This window comes from Diadema antillarum, unplaced genomic scaffold, assembly GCF_040938485.1.
Source record: "Diadema antillarum isolate AM-2024a unplaced genomic scaffold, OU_Dant_1.0 seq00000343_RagTag, whole genome shotgun sequence".
NCBI lineage: Eukaryota > Metazoa > Echinodermata > Echinoidea > Diadematoida > Diadematidae > Diadema > Diadema antillarum.
This window is the reverse complement of record NW_027271355.1, coordinates 701135-721113: the sequence shown is the minus strand read 5'-3', so window position 1 is coordinate 721113 and position 19979 is coordinate 701135. Positions and strand designations below refer to the sequence as shown.

Here is a 19979-nt window from a genome sequence, read left to right as displayed (position 1 = left end):
TTAAACTTGGCCTCGACACTTAACCTTTGACCTTTGACCTTCTGGCAGGAAATTTCCAAGAGAATCTCCATTAGGTAATACATGTATATTAAAGGGATAGTACAGTATTGGTGGAGAGGAGAATTGGACTTTTAACTTTTTGCGAGATACCAAGAAAACACTTATGATATAGTACAGAGCATACCATTTTAAGAGGAATTCAAAGTTCATTTGATGAAAATCGGGTTTGGTATGACTGAAACATCCAAAAACAAAGTAAAACAAAGCAATCGTATTAAAGTGTGGGTCCCACACTTTATCAGAATCGCTCTTTTTTGGATATCTCAGCCATTTCAAAACCAATTTCCGTCAAACAAACGTTGAATTCATCATAGAATTACATGCCCTTTCATATTTCATAAGAGGTTTCTCATTATCTCACCAAAAAATGTTAGAAACCTGAAATTAGGTCTCAACCAAAACTGTACGATCCCTTTAAGTTTTAAAGATAATAATGCAAGCATTGCATGAGTTGACCTTGACCTTTGACCCCCTGACTATTGACCCATGACCCCTAAATTCCCTAGATAATCCCTGCCAGTCAGTACATGTTTATGTACCAAGTTCCATGAAGATACATTGAACCATTTGTGAGAAAAGTGAAATTGTAACATTTTCACCTAATCTTTGACCTTTTGACCTTTGACCTTATGACATGAAACTCTCTCTGGAGAATCTTTATGCAGTAGTACATGTCTACACTAAGTTTCAAGAAAATACCATTGGGCATTGCATGGATATGGGGAAATAGCAACATTTTTAGCATTTGACCTTGACCTTTTGACCTTTGACCTCTTGCCAATGTCACTAAAATCTACTCAACTAATTGCCGCATCATACATCATCCTTGGACCAGGTTTGGTGAAAGCTGCTTCATCCAGTTTTGGGTTATCACATAAAAAGATAAATTTTAGGATTTGACCTTGATCTTTGACCATTGACCTCTGTCCGATTTCACTCAAAAATTAATCAAGTAATTGTCCCACCATACATCATCCTTGGACAAAGTTTGGTGAAATTTGCTTGATCAAGTCTTGAGTTATCACGTAAACAGATACAATTTCATGATTTGACCTTGACCTTTGACCTTTGGCCGATTTCACCCAAAATCTAATCAAGTAATTGCCCCATCATACTTTATACTTGGACCAAGTCTGGTAAAATTCCAGTCAATATTACTCAAGTTATCACGTAAACGAATGCGGACGGACGTACGTACGGACGTACGTACGGACGTACGGACAACACGAAAACATAATGCCTCTGGCACCACTTCGTGGTGGAGGCATAAAAAAAAATACAAAGATAGAAGGGTCCTGAACAATACAAGAACAGTTGTCATTGTATGCCATTTTAATTGCTCAGAGTACCATCAAGAGCACTATGTTATGTTGTCTGCAGGAGATAACTTGCACTTAAAAAGAAGAAGAAGTGAAATGTGATTCCATCTTCAAGGTGACTTGGATACATGAATCCAGCTATCCCATTGGTTTGCACATTAACATCTTTGAACCCATGTCTTTTGTGAATAATTCCACAACTACAGCCTCACCCTCCTCAAAATGCACAGTTGTTTTGTTATATTAAACCAAAGTAAACTGTGATAAAAACATGATTTTATTTTCTAAATTTAGCTTCAAACAAAATTGTGATTACTCATGAACTTGCAAGGCAGTGACACCATCACCTCACCTAGTCAGCCCTTGTATGGGAAACCATGTAAAAATTATACCCTGACACTGTCAAAATATGTACAATCAATGGCATCAATGTCATGTTAAACAGACATGCTGAACCACCAAACTATCTCTTGTCCAAATCACTAAGAGCAAAAACATAAGGATTAAGTCTTTAATTCCTAGCAAGCCTGACACATCATCATTAGAATATTTACTCTGCTGTTACACTTTGCTTACCTCAGTCACAGCTTTCTTTAGACCTCTCCATAATTCTTTGCTGTATTGAGAAATACACAATGGAAGGAAATGAGGAGTCAAATCATACTTTCTACACAAACCTAATTTGATGACATAATGTCAGTGAGTCGATTGAAAATTGTATCAATCATGAAAATTTACTTGAACCCTTTGTCAGTGACATTTATAATACTTTGCCTCTACTTTTTACTTGCTCTGTCATACACAGGATTTATCACCTTGATGTCAAGACAGATGAACAAATTTCAAAGAACTCAACAATTCCATCACTGACATTTATACATGATACCCTTGTCCATCTCTGAACCAGGCAGCATACATTGTAAGATGTTCCTTTTGTTTATGTGCTATGTCCAACCAAAGAAAGTTCTTAACTTCAAACAAGAAGACATAATGACAAAAGCATTTCACTAACACAGCTATAAACATTCTGGCTGTTAGTATGACGCACACAGATGTACGAATTAAAAAAACAACAACAATCAAACAAACAGTGATTCATGAATTAGTCACACAGCAAACATGACATTCAGATGATCTTGTGTAGAAGTGAAAATAGAGTAAAATGTATGTCAGTTTATTGGGCAACATCATTATCTCATTCAGTTCATTCATATACTGTAAAACATGATATATTCGCGGCATGAATTTTTCGCGAATTGGAGCTGACAGCCTTTTTTGTGGCATGAAATTTTCGCGAACTGCCACTGGCATTCAATGCATATAGTGTGGACAAGAACTTTCGCGTGCATTTTAATTTCGCGAATCTTGGCGCTCGTGAAATTCGCGAAATTAAAATGCACGCGAACATTCCTCGTTTTACAGTAGTCTTAGCATTGAAGGTCCTGTCTCTTTTATAGCACTCAACAGCATTCTACAAAGTGGATTTCGTGCAATATAAGTTGTATGTATGAATATGGGTCGTTATTATTATGGCAATCAAGTTTTCTTTCTTCCTCTCCCACCTTCTCTCTCTCTCTCTCTCTCTCATTTGATAAATTTTGAAGTGCAATGTGCAACACTCATATAACAAATCTTAAAAATGATGTGCAGAAAAGAAGATAAATTTAGTTGGAAATGTTCTTAAATGAGTCTGCGATATGCATCCACTTGCATCCAATTATACTTGAATGATTTGAATATATTTGTGGGAATTCAGTACTGCTTCAACTCAATGCATCTCTGTTTTTTCACAATACATGCAATATAGAGAATACTCACTACCTGTCAAGATCTTCAGGTAATCCCAATCAAATTTCCCTTCTAAATATGATTTTTTTTTTTCAAATATTTCCAATGAATAGAATCTCTTCTTGAAATGTGTAATCATATTTTTTCACACATTTTTTCATAGTGTAGGATATACAGTACTTTGTCACACATTTTCTCCAAAATTTCATTACAATCATTCATAATTACATTATCCACCATCATGATTTTAGTGAATTTACTCCCTCACAGAGTGTTATTAACACTGCAGCGCAAACACACAGATTAGGTAAATTATGTTGTTTTTGTCATAATAATGATATTACCTATCTCTGATTAGCATTGACAGCAAAAAAAAAAAAGAGAGAATCATAACACGATCATTGAGACACATTGGCTAAAACATGTAGTTTTCACTCAACTACAGCTGCTCAATGGAAGAACCTCACACACACACACACACACACACACACACACACAGCTCCTCCCCCCCCTCCCAAAAAAAACACAAACAAACAAACAACAACAACAAACAACAACACAGAATTCAACTGGGCTAGACTTGACAATGAAGCTCCAATATGACCCTGAACATCACTGACAGATAGCAAATGTTGATTAGACAGTGTCTGTAAATAGTTTAGTAGCACATACTGTAAAAGCGGTAATTTTTGCAAGATTTAATTTTCGTACTGGGCCATTCACAGTACACAATGCTTGCTAATAACTTGATAATAAAAACAATGATTTTTGGTGTTTCTGCTAGTGCTCTAATAGCTCTATAAGAAACCCACACAAACTGTATTCTTATTTTTACACCATGAGTGGATAGTGAAATAAACAAATGTTTTCTCAATGCGAAACATTCCTCATTTGCAGTAGGTGGGCTAATTCTAGTCAGATTTACAGCTCTGCAAAGATGAGGGACCAGCATATTTAGATTACTATATACAGTATCAATATGACATTTGGACTAAATTGAGACTACCAATCTTGACTCATGGACATTACCCAGTATATCTTTAAAGGTGAATGAGTAGAGGATTTTTATCAATTTTAGGCAAACAGGTTTGCCATTAATGCCACAGTACATGCAGATTGCCTATCAAAAGAGCTTAACATGTATTTCAGTGCATTTTTTTTTGCAACAAAAGACAAAAAAAAAAAAATAAAGATGACATACTGTCTATCAAATCTAAATCTCCATCTGCATCCCTGTAGAGTTTGATGAAGAATAGTGTGCTAGAATTTTGTACACATGAGTCATGCCCATGCAAGACAATTCAATGACCTTTTAGCACTGCAAGACCAAGAGCTAAAAAAAAAGGGGGGGCGGTTGGTACACTACACCTAAAAGCTTGACTCTACCAACAATATAAATGCATTCCAAAGGGATCATATACCTGTATTCCTATGATCTGAGTGTTGGGGAGGGGTGTGGGGAGGAATCCACATATGACATCTATGCACCTTGGTGGTAGCTACACAAAAGAAAATGTATTTTCTCTCTTCCGTCTATCTAATGTTACTGGTACGAAACTATTCACGAGCCATAAGGCATTTGATAACCCCACAAGTAATCAGCATGACCTGAATGGATTTCAGGAAAGCGATTGTAATAGACAGGGTTAGAATTTATTTGTGGGTCATTTACTCTGTCTTGCCATACATGGAGTAGGCAGGGCAAGTCAAAGAAGGATGGACTGATGGAGGGATAGATGGATGGGAGGGAGGAGGGGAAGGGAACGGACATTGGACAATTTACACAAAATTCAGGGATTCATGTTGTGGTTTTCTCAAAGCATTTTGCAAGTCTTCAGCAAGCACAATGGTCATGCACATGATGCAATGGACATGTAGAAGATGCTGAAAAACATTGCTTTAAAAAAAGTCATAATACCTTTCACCTAATTCATCTTGAGGGCAGTCTTCTGAGAGAGGAGGCGGAGGATAAACATGTGACTTGGTAAGCATAATTCAATTTGTGTACACAGCATCAACCCAACTCCAAGCAGTCTCTCTTGCCTCTGTTTGCTAAAACCTCTCGATTGCTTTCTTGCATCGTTTCTTTTCTTCCATTTTATTTCATATAAAAGGAAGTGAGAATTTTTGCCTGTGTGAATGCAAGAGGCTTTCCATAGTTTTCACAGTGCATGGTATGTTCCATAAATTGTTCTGTTTATTTCTGGTTGGACCAGCTTACAACTGGTTTTATTCTATTGTGATATCAATGTTTATTTTGATTGGGGTTCTGCCTCCTCTTTGTAGCATTCATTTTGGTCAAATTTGATGAATATTGAACATTTCTTGATCAGATCTCACAGATGCAAGATAGACTGCTTGAGAAATAGAAAGAAATTAAAAAAACAACAACTTTCCATTGTCATAAATTGTTATGGACAAAGGAAACATGATGGGTAAAGTCACCACACCTAGTCTGGCAAAAGAGGAAAGAAAGCAAGGAGTGTTAATGCTACATCAACGCAACCTTGGCAAAATGTACCTTCGGGGTGACAGTGTTGTAGCAGGCTCTGTAAGACCAAGAACAAAGTCCATGTTACATTTGATGACATTAATTTCATAAAATCATCTCATCCAACGGTTTGCGTGACACACTCTGCAGTAAAATCTCGTTAAATCTGCAAGAATATTTGAATTATCATAATTTCTTGATGATGTGAGTGATCAATATCAGCTGTGAAATGTATAATTTCCGACAAAATTCTCTCATACATCAGAGCAAGAGCATGAGAGTGCAATGTACATCCATGATACAAAAACTTTTACAACATGTAATCACTAGAAATACATTGTATCAAATCGCACAAAATCAACTGATATGATATTACAAACAACAATCTCTGACCCACATATTTGTTGGTGTATACCATATTGACAATTACCAAACAAGGTATTCATTCTAAAGTCAGATCACTTTTGAGATGAACTGTTCTGATTTATTTCAGGGATTTTCAGGGCAATTGCTTCAAAATACAGAGCAACCATCCTCTGTGGATCAAAAAACAAATACTGTATACGCTATATATTTCGCGGGGGTTTTATTTACGCGAATTTCGCGAGTCGGGAGCTATTCGCGAAATTAACAACACGCGAAAATATTACCTTCCAAAATGAATCCCTTGCCTTGACGATACGAACATTTCAGTACTAGTATGTCACGACTTACCGAACAGACCATACTGGCTAAGCTTGTTTACGCACGTCCACGTCTACTTACGAATACTGTAGAGAGCCAATCCATTATCGCAAGGGGACCACTCGTCAGAAATCTAGCGCGATGGACTTAACCACTTCAAAAATGTTGAATTCTAACTTACTAGTTCACAGAGTTTGGTAAGTTTTTTTCATGCAGTGTATAACTAGTATCATTCTTATTTGCTGGTAAGTTGAAAATTCACACTTTCTTTGCCACTTCATATTTTCTCTGGTCCCCCAATCGCGAATTTAACCACTCGCGAAAATGTGTGACAGCGGTAATTCGCGAAAATTTATGTATGCGAAAATTATAGCGTATACAGTAACCAAATAATACACAACAGACTGTTGAAAAGGGAAAACACGAAACAAAATGGAAAAATTACACATGTTAAGAAAGCTTTATCAAATCTAATGAAGCTTTTTTTAATAGAATTTCAAAACAATATTTTTTGTTATTATGGATAAAGAAAAAAAAAAGTTCTGCAACTGCATCCCTGTCACTTTGACAGCAAAGTTTCCTTTTGACAATAGCCTTGAAAATAATTTCACCCTAAATCTAATCGGTAAATTGCCCTACTATACTATATACGAATTTACTTCACATACCCTCAGCCTCTGGTGACTGTACATCTCTGTAGTCATTGTGTTCTTTCTTGAGCTGCAATCATGTATAACATGAAATATGAACAATTGTGATCAAAATCTTCAAGTTGTCACAGATTAAATTGATTCAAGATGCTTCTTTACGTTCTTCAGGTGATATCTAAGTCCCTGATTTAGTATCAGCTCTCACAAAGACTTATAGCAAGTAGAAGTGAAACAATGCACTCTACAACCAGGAACTTTAGGAATCAAGCAAGGAACAAAGACCGCACTTCTGCAACACATGCATTTTGTGATCATGTTAGAAAACTAGTCATCACAATCCTACATGACTTCACTGCATAATGTGAAACGGCCAACATTTGTGATACATTTGCATCCATAACATCATATCCAGCACCCTTTCCAAAATCTTGCGACACAACATACAAATTTGTAGAGAATCATTGTTAGTCTAAATCTCACTACATAGCAAAGTTATGGAGCAATTAACAAGTGGACTGATAATGGTATTACCTTCCCCTGACCATATTTTTCACACAAAGAATTACATTCTTCTCACATAACACATAAAAGCAAAGCACATGCATAGGGGCACATATAAAATTATTTGATTAAAAAGCTAATACTTCATTGTCTTGTTTTTCTTTAGGTGGCACCATGTGCTGTGTCGACACCATTTTTCAACTTTTGCTTGCCACTTGGGGCAGACCAAGGGAACCAGCATCTCCCATTCATTTTCCTATGTGTATTTGCAGCAGACAATTTCACACGAATCTACACCCTGCTCTTTACAAGGAGCATTTTAGGTACACGAGTTGTGAGTCTCTCACACAGGTGACCTCCATCTTATGTCCTATCCAAGGAACAAAGTGCTTTTCCTGTTACTAGAGGGGACAGTATGTCAATGGTATCAACGGTAGCTCTTGAACTTGCAATGTTTTTGCTAATGTCTACCTTAAACTGAACAATAAAGTGAATATCAGAATAAAACCTTAGATCTTGGAAGAGGTTCATCTGATTGGTAATTCTCTAGTTAAGGCAAAATTTCATTTGTTCACAACCAGAGAAAACTATTTACCTTTCATGAGCTTTCACCTACTGTCTGTAGGCTTCTTCAGACTGGCGTTGACTCGCCGTAGATGGGGTGTCGGCAGTCTTATAGTCCAAGAGAGTCAACGCCAGTCTGAAGAAGCCTACAGACAGTATACAAATATTGACTGCTCATGAGGATGACCACCATCCGAATACAGAGCATTTAATATTTGTTTTATATACCTCATCGTTTAAGACTTAACCAAGATCAGTTGATATTTGTTTTATATACCTCATCGTTTAAGACCTAACCAAGATCTAGGGCTAGGCAAATACGAAGTAAATTCTAACTAAAATTCTAACGCACGACACTTCTACCATCCTGGGATAGTTTCAAGGAACTGCTGAAAGGGATTACTACTTCAAGATTCAAGGTTCGAGGTTCTAACTGTTAGGCCTAACGTTAGCCCTAAAATCAGGCCACAGCGCTCGCTTGCATGGTTTTCGTGCATTTCGTAGACTACCCAAAATGCACGGTAATCACTCACAGTAAGTCACACGGCCTTCGGCGAGCTCCTGCATAAAATCTTGGCAGAAGATTACAGTATACATCCAGTTTCCCGTCGCTCGTGTTTTAATTCGATATTTCCAACATGCTGAGATTTGTCTCTGCTTCGGGATCCTAAGAAATCCTAAAGACAAAGTGTATGATCTTTGATTCAGCTCATTTCAAATCACGGAGGAGCGCTCGATCATCATGCCATGTTGAAACATGCCTGCTGTGCGCTAGTGCGATGATTGTGCATGTGTTGTATACGATGCGCGTAGTGAACGTCCTTGGAGGGGTTGCGGACACTGTGCGCGAAGTCTAGTGTACTTGTTATGTGTACAAAAGTCGCGGAGGGTTTACGAATTCTATCACGAGGGTTTTGACTTACTATCACGAGGGTTTTGCCTTTCTATCACGAGGGTTTTGCCTTTTTATCACTTACATGAAAACCCCACGGCAAGATAGATGGGACTACACCTTGTCACGTGATATACTTTTGACCAATCAGTGATACGAATCTCACTTATGAAGTATACACTAGGCAAAAGCTCACGCAAGGTAAATAGTTTTCTCTGGTTGTGAACAAATGAAATTTCACCTTAACTAGAATAAAACCTGTTTGTAAAGGCAGGCTAAATGGATGTTACATGTCACTAACCTACTAAAGCAATGGAGCATGACAAAGCAATGCATTTGATACACCAGCACCGAGAGCTACATGCACACCAGTGAATGAACATGGGACGTACCTTGAGGTATGTGCTTGGGACAAGTCCCTTGTTTCCTTCTTCATCTTCAGCCATCCACCAGCCGTCTTCCCTGAGGAAAGACAACAATAACTAGAGCCTTACAATTTCTGCTTGCACTTGAAGAAAATGATGAAAAGAAAATTCAGGATTTACTCACGGAGACCAGCATAGCCACCCCTGAAGCTGGAATGAACAACATTTATCTTTCTGTTTAACAAAAGCAGATATCTACACGATAACTCTAAAGTGTACTGCTGAATCTTGAGAAGGTGTTTGTTTGCAATGTCAGTACTTTGGCCCTTCAGAGTCCAAGCCCATGACTCAAGTGAGTTAAACGTGGGAATGGTTACATGAAACTATTTCTGAGTAGAGAGCAATGTCACATTACCAGGTAGTCATAATAAAATCACAAGACATTATATAGTTTAAGTTTTTTGTTAATATTTTTCAAAAGCTGAGAAGAAAAGTGCATTGAGAAGTCAAACTGGACGCTGCTGAAACTTACCATTAATATAAATGCACATGTGAAATATCAATAATAAAAAGATGTGATCACTTCTAGAATTGACCCCATCACATCTACATAATTATGTACTTGAATCCATGTCAATGCATGTGATGGTTAGTAGGCAGGCCTTCTTGAGATTCTTTCAATGACAGACCCTTTCCATTATATTTTGCCACAAAGGTAAAATTTCAACAACTCTTTCAACCTACACTTCTACAATATTATAAGGATATAAAAGGATTGCATTTGCTGACGGAAGAGATGCTTAACTTTTGTTGCACTTCCGATTTTCTGCAGATGAAAGAAAGCATTTCTATACTCCTAGGACCAATCCAGAAGTTTCCAGCTACTGACAGATGCACCAGTAATTCCATCTCACCTCTCTGCATGCATACACTTATACCCATTCAATGACAGGTTAATTTTCAATGGGTGCATACAGTTGTACCCTTTGACATTCTTTGGTCTAAAATCTCCTTCTCTCTGTACATCTTTACATATGCATATAACGGTTCCCTTCAAAATGGTCATGACTGCCTTCTGATAAAACCACGACTAAAGATATCACTCCCCTCCCCCACCAACACTACATAACTCCTAATATTCAAGAGTGATTTAACTGGAAAATCAACCATTAAAACTTCTCCATCCAAACAAGGATTCATTTGTGTGTATGTGCTGTCCAGCAGAGAGGCACAAGCTTTGACTGCAGTACCGATGCTGCTGTGGTTGAGTTGGATATTTCCGTTTTCGTACTTGCTATTTTCAAGAGGCTTTGTCGCCTTCTGATCCAAAAGACAGCTGTGGTGAAATTCATCTCTGCACACAATAGAATTCTCTAGGTTGAATCACTGGTCGACTAATGGACAGGCCAACTGACCAGATACGAACCTCTCACTGAGAATGGTCAATACAGCTCCCCGACGGAAGCTGAGGTCATCCTCTTCCTCCCCATCAAAGTCACAGACTGCTTCAAACAAGTTTTCCTTTGGAGTGATGAAATATTAAAAACTGATGATGTGACAAATCTACCTTAGTTCCTTGGGAAAACATACACCCATTTATATTGCCAATACAAAATTGACTTTTTTCTTTCCACGAGACAAAATAACATCTTATTCAGAGGTAGCTTCTACTAAACAATAAAGTTAAGTTGTGGTTGCTGTACACAAATTGTTGACCCATTCTACCAAATCATTGATATGCAGCATTATCAGCAAATGCAAGAGAGGCATATGACAGCCAGAGGGTTTAGCAAACATATCAAGTTCTCCACTCCTGCCACATGCAGTTACTCTAACTGCTTCATTGCATGTACAATTGGTATAGTGAATACTTTTTCCATTACAGTGAATCAATCCTGTCCAATAAAACCAGTATATGGCAAACTAAGACAAGGGAGAAAAGGAACACTGATTACATACTAACAGAAAACAATGACATGCTAATAGCCATGCTACAAACCCCTTCATTTGGTGGATTGAGAGTTTCAGACTCTTCGGACTCTGCTTCAAATTCTTCCTCTTCCAGCTCCTCCTCCTCTTCCTCATCTTCTTCCTCATCCTCTTCCTCTTCCTCATCTTCATCTTCTTCATCATCATCCTCTTCATCTTCTTCTTCTTCTTCACTCTCTTCTTCTTGTGGCATCGGCTTCCTCTTTGCCACAGGTACTTCCTCTTCAGACTCTTCTCTAGAATGACAGTAAATGAAATCACATCTAAAATTCTCCATTTTACAATAAGATAGTGATCATCTATTAATAATACAGCTATCAAAAGTCAAGTAGCCTTCTGTGTTGGACAAATACAAGTATTATGTGAAACATATGTCTAACTCACAATGGGTTACAAGTACTGATTGCACAAATGCATTTCGGTGTTCAAGCTAAAAGCGTTTTCTCTTCCCATGGAGTTATGAACCAAGCACAAGGGTTATACGAACATTAGAAATTTCCCAATGTTGTGGATTCACGTTTTTGCATTTGAAGTGCAGGGGACCAACATTTGTAAGACAATTAGACATGTTATGAGCGTCATGACAAATTGCTGTATTGTTTGAACTACTGACATGCTTTACAAGGTATCATACTTTGACCATAGTGACAGGTTACTACTGTGTATGGCATACAATTTGTGAGTGTAATACAATGTACTTCGCAAATTGAGACTTGTAAAATTTGCAAGTGATTGATTTTGTGATCATGAACCACCATGATGGAATGAGAAACAAGCATTATTTGTTGTCAAGAAACGTTTAGTGCTCCCCCACCATGTTAATGATGTACAGTCTATCCGCGTTGTGGGAGACAATTAATTTACAAGTCCAAATTTTCTGAAAATAAGAAAAAGATGACAAACATGTCTACAGCATTTGCAGGTGGCGAAAGCAACAGTAAATGAAAAATGTCAATAAACCAACATGTACATACTCTTCATCATCTTCATCTTCCTCCTCTTCTCCTTCCTCCTCCTCCTCTTCCTCCTCTTCCTCTTCTTCTTCCTCCTCCTCCATTTCTTCTTCCTCTTCTTTCACTTGTTTCCTTTTAGCATCTGTGACAAAGAAAATGCAATCAGTATTATTATTATTATTATTATTATTATTATTATTATTATTATTATTATTATTATTATTATCATCATCATCATCATCATCATTATCATCATCATCATCATTATCATTATTATTATTATTATTATTATTATTATTATTATTATTATTATTATTATTATTATTATTATTATTATTATTATTGACAACCCTTAAACAAGATATGCAGATGCAATACGATAATGTTTTCTCTCATTGACCAGAAAAGAAAGGCAGGCCACAATAATACAACAGCATAACACTAGAGTCTGACTTCTTTTCAGTCAATCAAACCCAATTCTACAATCTGCTTGATAGTAACATTACCACCAGCAACATAATATGCTTACTTTCCATCAAAGCAATAAAATAATGCAATAAGAATAGATGTGTCAAGTGTAAACATCTGACAGAGCAGGTTGTTTGCCCAGCATGGTGTAACCTCCTGTACATGATGAATTAAAAATTGATATCTAATATAGGTGGTAGAAGAAATTTGATGAAGTAAATGATGTTAATGACAAACATAAAATGTTGATACCATAGTATTGCAATATCAGGAAATTGTGCTGGGACACTTTTTCTGCAAAGTAAATCACAAATTTTAATGTGCATTAGGAAGGAATCTCCACATTGTAATCTATGATGTTAACTAAAGATTGCAGCTCTGTAACAGAGGGTAAATTGTTCAGTATAGGATTATGTTCTAGCTACTGTTTCTTACCTTTGCTTTTCTTCGCATCTTTTTCATTTCCCTTTTTGAATTGTCTGCAACATGAGTGAGATTATGAATGAATTACACCTTATTCCAGGCTGCCTTCATAAGATGCATTTCGTCAAAAAGTCTTATGCAAAACATTCAACCAATTAGCACTTTGCAAATAATATCAAAACTATGCATTTTCTAATAACATTGTGTAATTCTTGCTGAGATACCACAGAAGAGATGTTTACTCATTTGAGCAACATAATATTACTACTTTTTTGTTTTTACTTGAGCTAAGCATTAGTAACATTTATATCATTCATATTTTATTTCCTCTGCAATATTCATGATCAAAATGAAAAATTGGTGATCGTTTGGATAAAGATATCCTCATAAAATTCATAATGCATATCCTTTATACTTTGTTTACCAAGTTTTAGCTTCACAGCAATTGGCTGTGTGATTAATTGTAGGTTATATCGTATATGTTGTCAATTTAATTTCAACTAAATCTAGTACTGCACTACTTAAGAGCTGTAAAAAAAATGTATGAACATACTATTCCATCTCCATAACTAAAGTGATTAAAGCCCTAACCACAAAATCTCTTTAGTATACTCTAGTATAAGCTTAGAATTAAAATTGTGACAAAAATCTATTGAAAATCAAGTTGAAAGCAAGTTAGATGGGTGAAACATTAGCATACACGCATTCATTATAGTAATTGAAAATGAATGATGACAGAAAAGAAAAAAGAAAGAGATTAGCATTTTATTATGAGCTGTCAGCCCACATAATCACACAAATTATGATTGAAAGTCAACAAACATAGATTCACAGAAAGACAGCAAGAGATTAAATCACAGCTTTGAAATGTCAATACACAGCAACAGTTAAGTACACAAGTATCAAAAAGGCATATGAAGTTTGCTCAAGATAGCACAGATAATCATGTCCAAAGAGCATAGATTTTTTAAAGGAGGAATTGCCTATAGATGAAGACTTGCTTGAAGCAGGCAGTTTTAAGTTGCCAATTTTGTACTGACTGGTGGTATTAAGAAGAAGAGGAGTCACAAAATCTACTCAAATGTCGTACAACTGTTCAGCCCAAAACCCTCTTTATCTGTTTTCTGAGCTGTTCTAAACATGCATTTTGAACAGTACTTTCCAATATCTTGACAATTTTATCATATGTTTTAAAGGGACTGGGGCCACCTCCCTCATATCTTGATCCAAAAGGTTTATGAAAAGATTTCCTGCTACCAAGTTATTTGTCTGGCAAACCTTTTTTTTCTGTGACATTTCTATTTCCTCACCTGATTCCCTTCAAATAATTCACCAACCGCAAAATTAACCTATCAGATATCACTTTTCTTTGTTCAAAATAATTGGGATTGTGCCCAACTACTAAATTCAATCATACTAAATGGTTTTGGGAAGGTCCTCTGCAAAATTGTAAGTTCTGCTGTTCATATGATCACACTCTACATGAATTCTTTTCATTCATAGATTTTGACCTATAGTTTACCTTTTTCCAAAAACTTTCACTGATCTGACTAAATTATGTATACACCAAATGAACAGTCATAAAAATGCATTCAAGTTTACACTATGCTATAAAAAGGGGCAATGAAATGGCAAAGACCTTTCTTGTCTACCTATTAAACTTAAAATAATGGTGGTTGCTTCCAGTCATTCCTTTGACAAATATCACAGACACTCAAGAGAGGAAGATGGCTGCTCTCTTCCAGCAATGCACGCCCATTCAAGGGTTCATTTTAAACATAGGTTTGCAATTATTGCAAGTTGTGTTATGTGTAGTTACAACAGTCATGAGCCAGAGAGAAGCAAATAGCTATGAACTCTGAAGCCGTTGCTGTGGCAACCAACCAATTGTCAACACTTAAAATGATTGCAAACATCTTTATTTAATGGGGCCCTTAGAAATAGAGGTGAAAGCACAGCAGGGAAATAGACTAGAATAAAAAAGAAATAAGAATTCAAAAAAAAAGCAACAACCAATATACTTCATCAGCACGTTAGAAGTAACAACAACAAAAAAAGCAGAGAGACAGTTATTTTTAGTAGCAGCGTTGGTCTGAGGATGTGTTTAGATGAGAGAGGGTTGACTGACTTTGTAGTGCAATAGCAGACATCACACCATAGCAACAACGGTACAGTGCAACTTGTAACATACGACAAAAAATCAAATCTGAATATATACCGACACACACAAGAGTAACAGAGGAGGCATAAGCTTTAATTTCCCTTTTCACTTGGAGGTATATACTCTGGACTGTGAGCAAAAATGCAATTAGATCTCTTTGTATGGCCACAAGACAAATGCGGAATATTGTGATAGCATTATGCATAACTTCTCTTGTAAAAAGTTTCTTATCAAGCTATTTTGTGCATCACTACAACACAAAACATAAGATTATAGGAAGAAATGATAGTACACACTCTTCAAATTCTTATTGAAAGGCTGCATTCAAGGATGTTTATTGTTTAAAGAGGATATATTCTATAAGCAAGACTAAAAATTGACATTTCCATCAGCTAGCTTTTGATACATACAGAATTAAGAGAGAGCTACAATTGTGTATATATATAAACTCATTGAATGCAGAGGAAGTAATTTGTTCAATCATCAAGACAATCATCTACCGGTACATGATTTCATAAAAGCAAAGATAAGGGTTTTTTCCCCCTTGAACAGTCACAAAATCGATGATCAATCAGGTACATATTTTGAATGAAAACCTTTTTGAAGGAGAAGTGATGAAAAGTGCAAGTCATAAGGCCCTGCATAAAGCACATATCAACTGCTGCAATCTTATGAAGCATTACACCATGATAGACTATGCAAGTCTTATGTATGAAATGTGCGCAAGCACCAAGCTGCATAGGTAACAGTATTGATGATTACGAGATATGTGCATTTTTTGGACTTTGAGCTCAAACCTGTCAACCTCCTTTTCACTTTCGTTGAAAGATGCCAAAACCAGACATGTTGCATTGTGTTAGTGGAGAAAACAAGAAACATGACACAAATGTACAAATATGACATGACAAACAATTAACAATGTACACATAAAAATGCATAGGATCTGCAAACAACACTTTGAACATCAATAATGCAGTGCTTCAAAACATACAAGTGTTGTACACATGCTTGATTTTGATTTTTTTGATTTTTTTTTTTTTTTTTGCAGTTAGACCATGTGCACTTTCATGTTAGTATGTTAAAAATTTTGACTGATTTCAGCAAGTTTGAAATACACATATTACTAAAGGTCTGGAACCGCCATCACGTACAGTTGTAATTATGCCATAGACCCTTTTGCAACCCCATACAAAAGCCCACTTCAAATACATTATCTGCTATCTGTTGCTTACTACACCAAACAGGCAAGTGTAATAGGCATGTTCCATTCATATGTCTTTAGACTTTTATGGACATACAAACAAGACATAAAATCACCCACAAACACACAAACATGTATTAGTGTAGTTTGTGTTGACAATACATGACATTACCATACTCAATTAATGACACATTTGTGATATTGTGAGACTGCACTCTGTAAAATAGACAGAAAGAATACCATTCACCATTCACATATGAATTAAACATGTATTGTAAAACATCTTGACAAGTGTGAATAACACGGACCACAGGGCTAAGGGAGACTTGTTTATAAATCTGTTTTGCTTTAAAACACATGGCAATGACATATCTATGTCTCTTGATTTCTGCGAAGAAAAGAACTAAGAATATAATGAATGGCATTTGCAGGCTCTATTGAAGCTGTCTATCATCTCTTTGCGTGTACAATAATACTTATTTATTCTAAATTTTTGAGACCACTGTATAGAGAATAGTATATCATTGGCCATACACATGATCAAACAGCAGGCATAGAGCAGCTAAATTATCATGAACACACGCATGGTGGTTGTGACTGGGTGCATGGGCCAGTGATTTATCACCCTACGTTACATCCATTGTATCAAGTGGTGTATCATCACAGATCATCAACCCAGCAAAAGATTACACAATGCTATCCTTTTGTGGAGTCAGTAGGAATTTTTCAGATGAAAACAGTGATAATTATGTTTGTGCTCCCAACATTACATTGAACCAGTCTAAAACCAACTTAAAAACGATCATGAAGATCAAATCTTCTCTTTTAACTAAGGCTATCCTTACTAAAAAAAAAAAAAAATCAAATCTATAAAGGATTTTTCAAGACTGGTTTTTAAACTCCAGCTGAGCCATGGGAAGAAGCAACATACATGTATTTGTACATCCTGTAACTGCATGTGCATGAGGTAGGTCTCTCTTACAGAGAATAACATATACCGGTATATGCAATATTAAACATGACTACTGAAAAACCAGACATTGCTGTCGCGAGAGCCAAGATTCATATTTCTAAATGCACAAAAAAAAAAAAGATTTTGTCTATAAATACACTATCTGCATTGAATGCCAGCGGCAATCAGCGAAAATTCCACATTGCAAAAAAGCCCAAAGGCCAAAAAAATTTAATGCCACGAAAATGTCTTGCTTTACAGTAATGGAATTCTTCTCATGTTGCTTTCTGCAGCAGTTTTGATACATTAATATGCAAAACATTTACAGATATCATCTCCTTACATCCACTACAACACATAAACAAGCAACACAGTGCATTGATTGCTTGAAAGAACAATAAAAAGTGAATGCATTACCAGTTGTAGACATATACATCACATCACATAAATGTGAATTGTCACTCATATTGCCACAACAGAGGCAATTAGAAAAAACAACAACACACTAAAAAACAAACAAGTTTCAAGATGACATCTCATCAGAAAATGGTTAATTCAAGAGAAGATGTGGTAGTCAGTAGATTGTGAAAGGTAGAATGGGTGCTGAGTCACATGTCATTGCTATTTGCAGGAGATGAGATGCACACAAGAAGTCATGGTATTAGAGACAGTATAGCAAACCAGAGGACACCATTACCAGATGACAAGGTATTTCAAGAGAACAAAAGAATCACCTTTGAGGCGACTTCTCCCTCCGAAAGAGACTCCATTTTCTTTTCTTGTCCGCTTTCTCTTCTTTCACAACTGGAGCAGTTGCTGTCTGTTTAGCTTCTTTTTCATCATTTTCTTCATCTTCCTCCTCTTCATCCTCCTCTTCTTCCTCCTCCTCTTCCTCTTCCTCTTCTTCTTCTTCTTCCTCTTCTTCATTTCTCCTGTCTTCAGCCTTCATATCTTCTTCTTCTCTTTCTCCTTCCTCTTCTTCGTCTTCTTCATCTTCTTGTTCTTCTTCTTCATCCTCTTCCTCTTCGTCATCTTCCTCCTGGCGACTGTCATTGGCATTCTTTTTCTTAGCTGACTTATCCTTACTCTTCTCATCTGTCCTTGGTTTCTTGGAGTCACGGCTGAAGAGTTTAGCCCCAAAGCCTCTTTTGCTGGGTGACTCCGGCCGCTGCTCCTCCTCATCTTCTTTCTTGTCCTTTTTGTCTTCTCCATCTGCATCCTTCTTGCCCTTCCCACTCTTTGCAGCTTTCTCCAGGGCTTCTTTTTCTTTTTTCTTCCTCTTTTCTTCTTTCTCCTTTTCCTTCTGCTCCTTTTTCTCCTTCTCCTTCCTCTCCTTCTCAAGTTTCTCCTTCTCCTTCTTTTCCTTCTTCTCCTGCTCTTTTTTCTCTTTCTCTTTCTCCTTATCGGTCTTTTCTTTCTCCTTCTCAGTCTTTTCTTTCTCCTTATCATTCTTGTCCTTCCCCTTGTTCTTCTTTCCTTTGTCAGTATCCTCTTCCGACTTCTCAGATTTTCCTGCCGCTTTTGTTGGACTCTTAGATCGACGAAAGAGCCCCATGCGACCAAATTTTGATTTTGTTTGAGGACTCTTGTCTCCGTTTTCATCCTCATCTTCATCTTCATTGTCTTCACTTACATTCTGTACACTGTCATCAGCTCCTCCTGCATTATCTTCATCTTGATTTCCATCTTCACAGTCTTCATCATCATCATCATCATCATCGGTGTCGTCATCTTCGTCATCATCATCATCATCATCAAACTCTTCCACCACAGTTTTACTGGCCTGCTGCTTGCTAGGAAGGCCATCACTGGTGAATTTCCTATTTTTGGTAAATTGCAATGTTCATCGTTGGTTAAATTCTTCAAAAAAAGTTCCACATTTTATAAGAATCTTTTTTTCTTTCCCCTTGGCTCAGGACAGAAAATATTTCACTTGCCCACTATATACGCACAGAGCTTGTTCATCTGCGAGTAATTTTCTGTATATAGCTCATTACTTACTAGTGACATGCTTCTATTGATTTAAGCTATACATTTGTTTAAGGCATCAATGATTAATCGCCATTCAGCATGGATCACCTACACAGGGAAAATGTCCTAAAAATTATGCCGTTGCAAAGCAAACACTTGTCAAACTTTGAAAAGTGTTCTACAGCATTACAGGATGCAGACAGCACATTTTCAATACTAACAGGATAGGTCAAAATTCTCTCTCTCTCTCTTACATTTTCAATGAGTGCATTGAGGGAACAAAAGAAAAAGTGCATATTATATAGAACATAGAACAGCAGTGTTCTTGGCCAGAGACAATGCAAGCATACATCTTTGTTGGCTGATCCTCAACAAATTACATAATTGATAACTAGGTATCTTACCGTCATTTTGTAGCCGGCCTACATATTCAAGCATTTGCACAAACCACACCATCATTGCAGTATCTAAAACATGCATTACAACGGCAGTAATGCTCTATTGTTAGCTGCATACCATGCAAACAATGTACATTAAATGCAGTGAC

At 36.7% G+C, this 19979-nt stretch overlaps 1 pseudogene; it reads right to left on the bottom strand.

The window, feature by feature from the left end:
• Window positions 1–19979, bottom strand: part of LOC139730906 (uncharacterized) — a 46457-nt pseudogene that overhangs the window by 13123 nt on the left and 13355 nt on the right.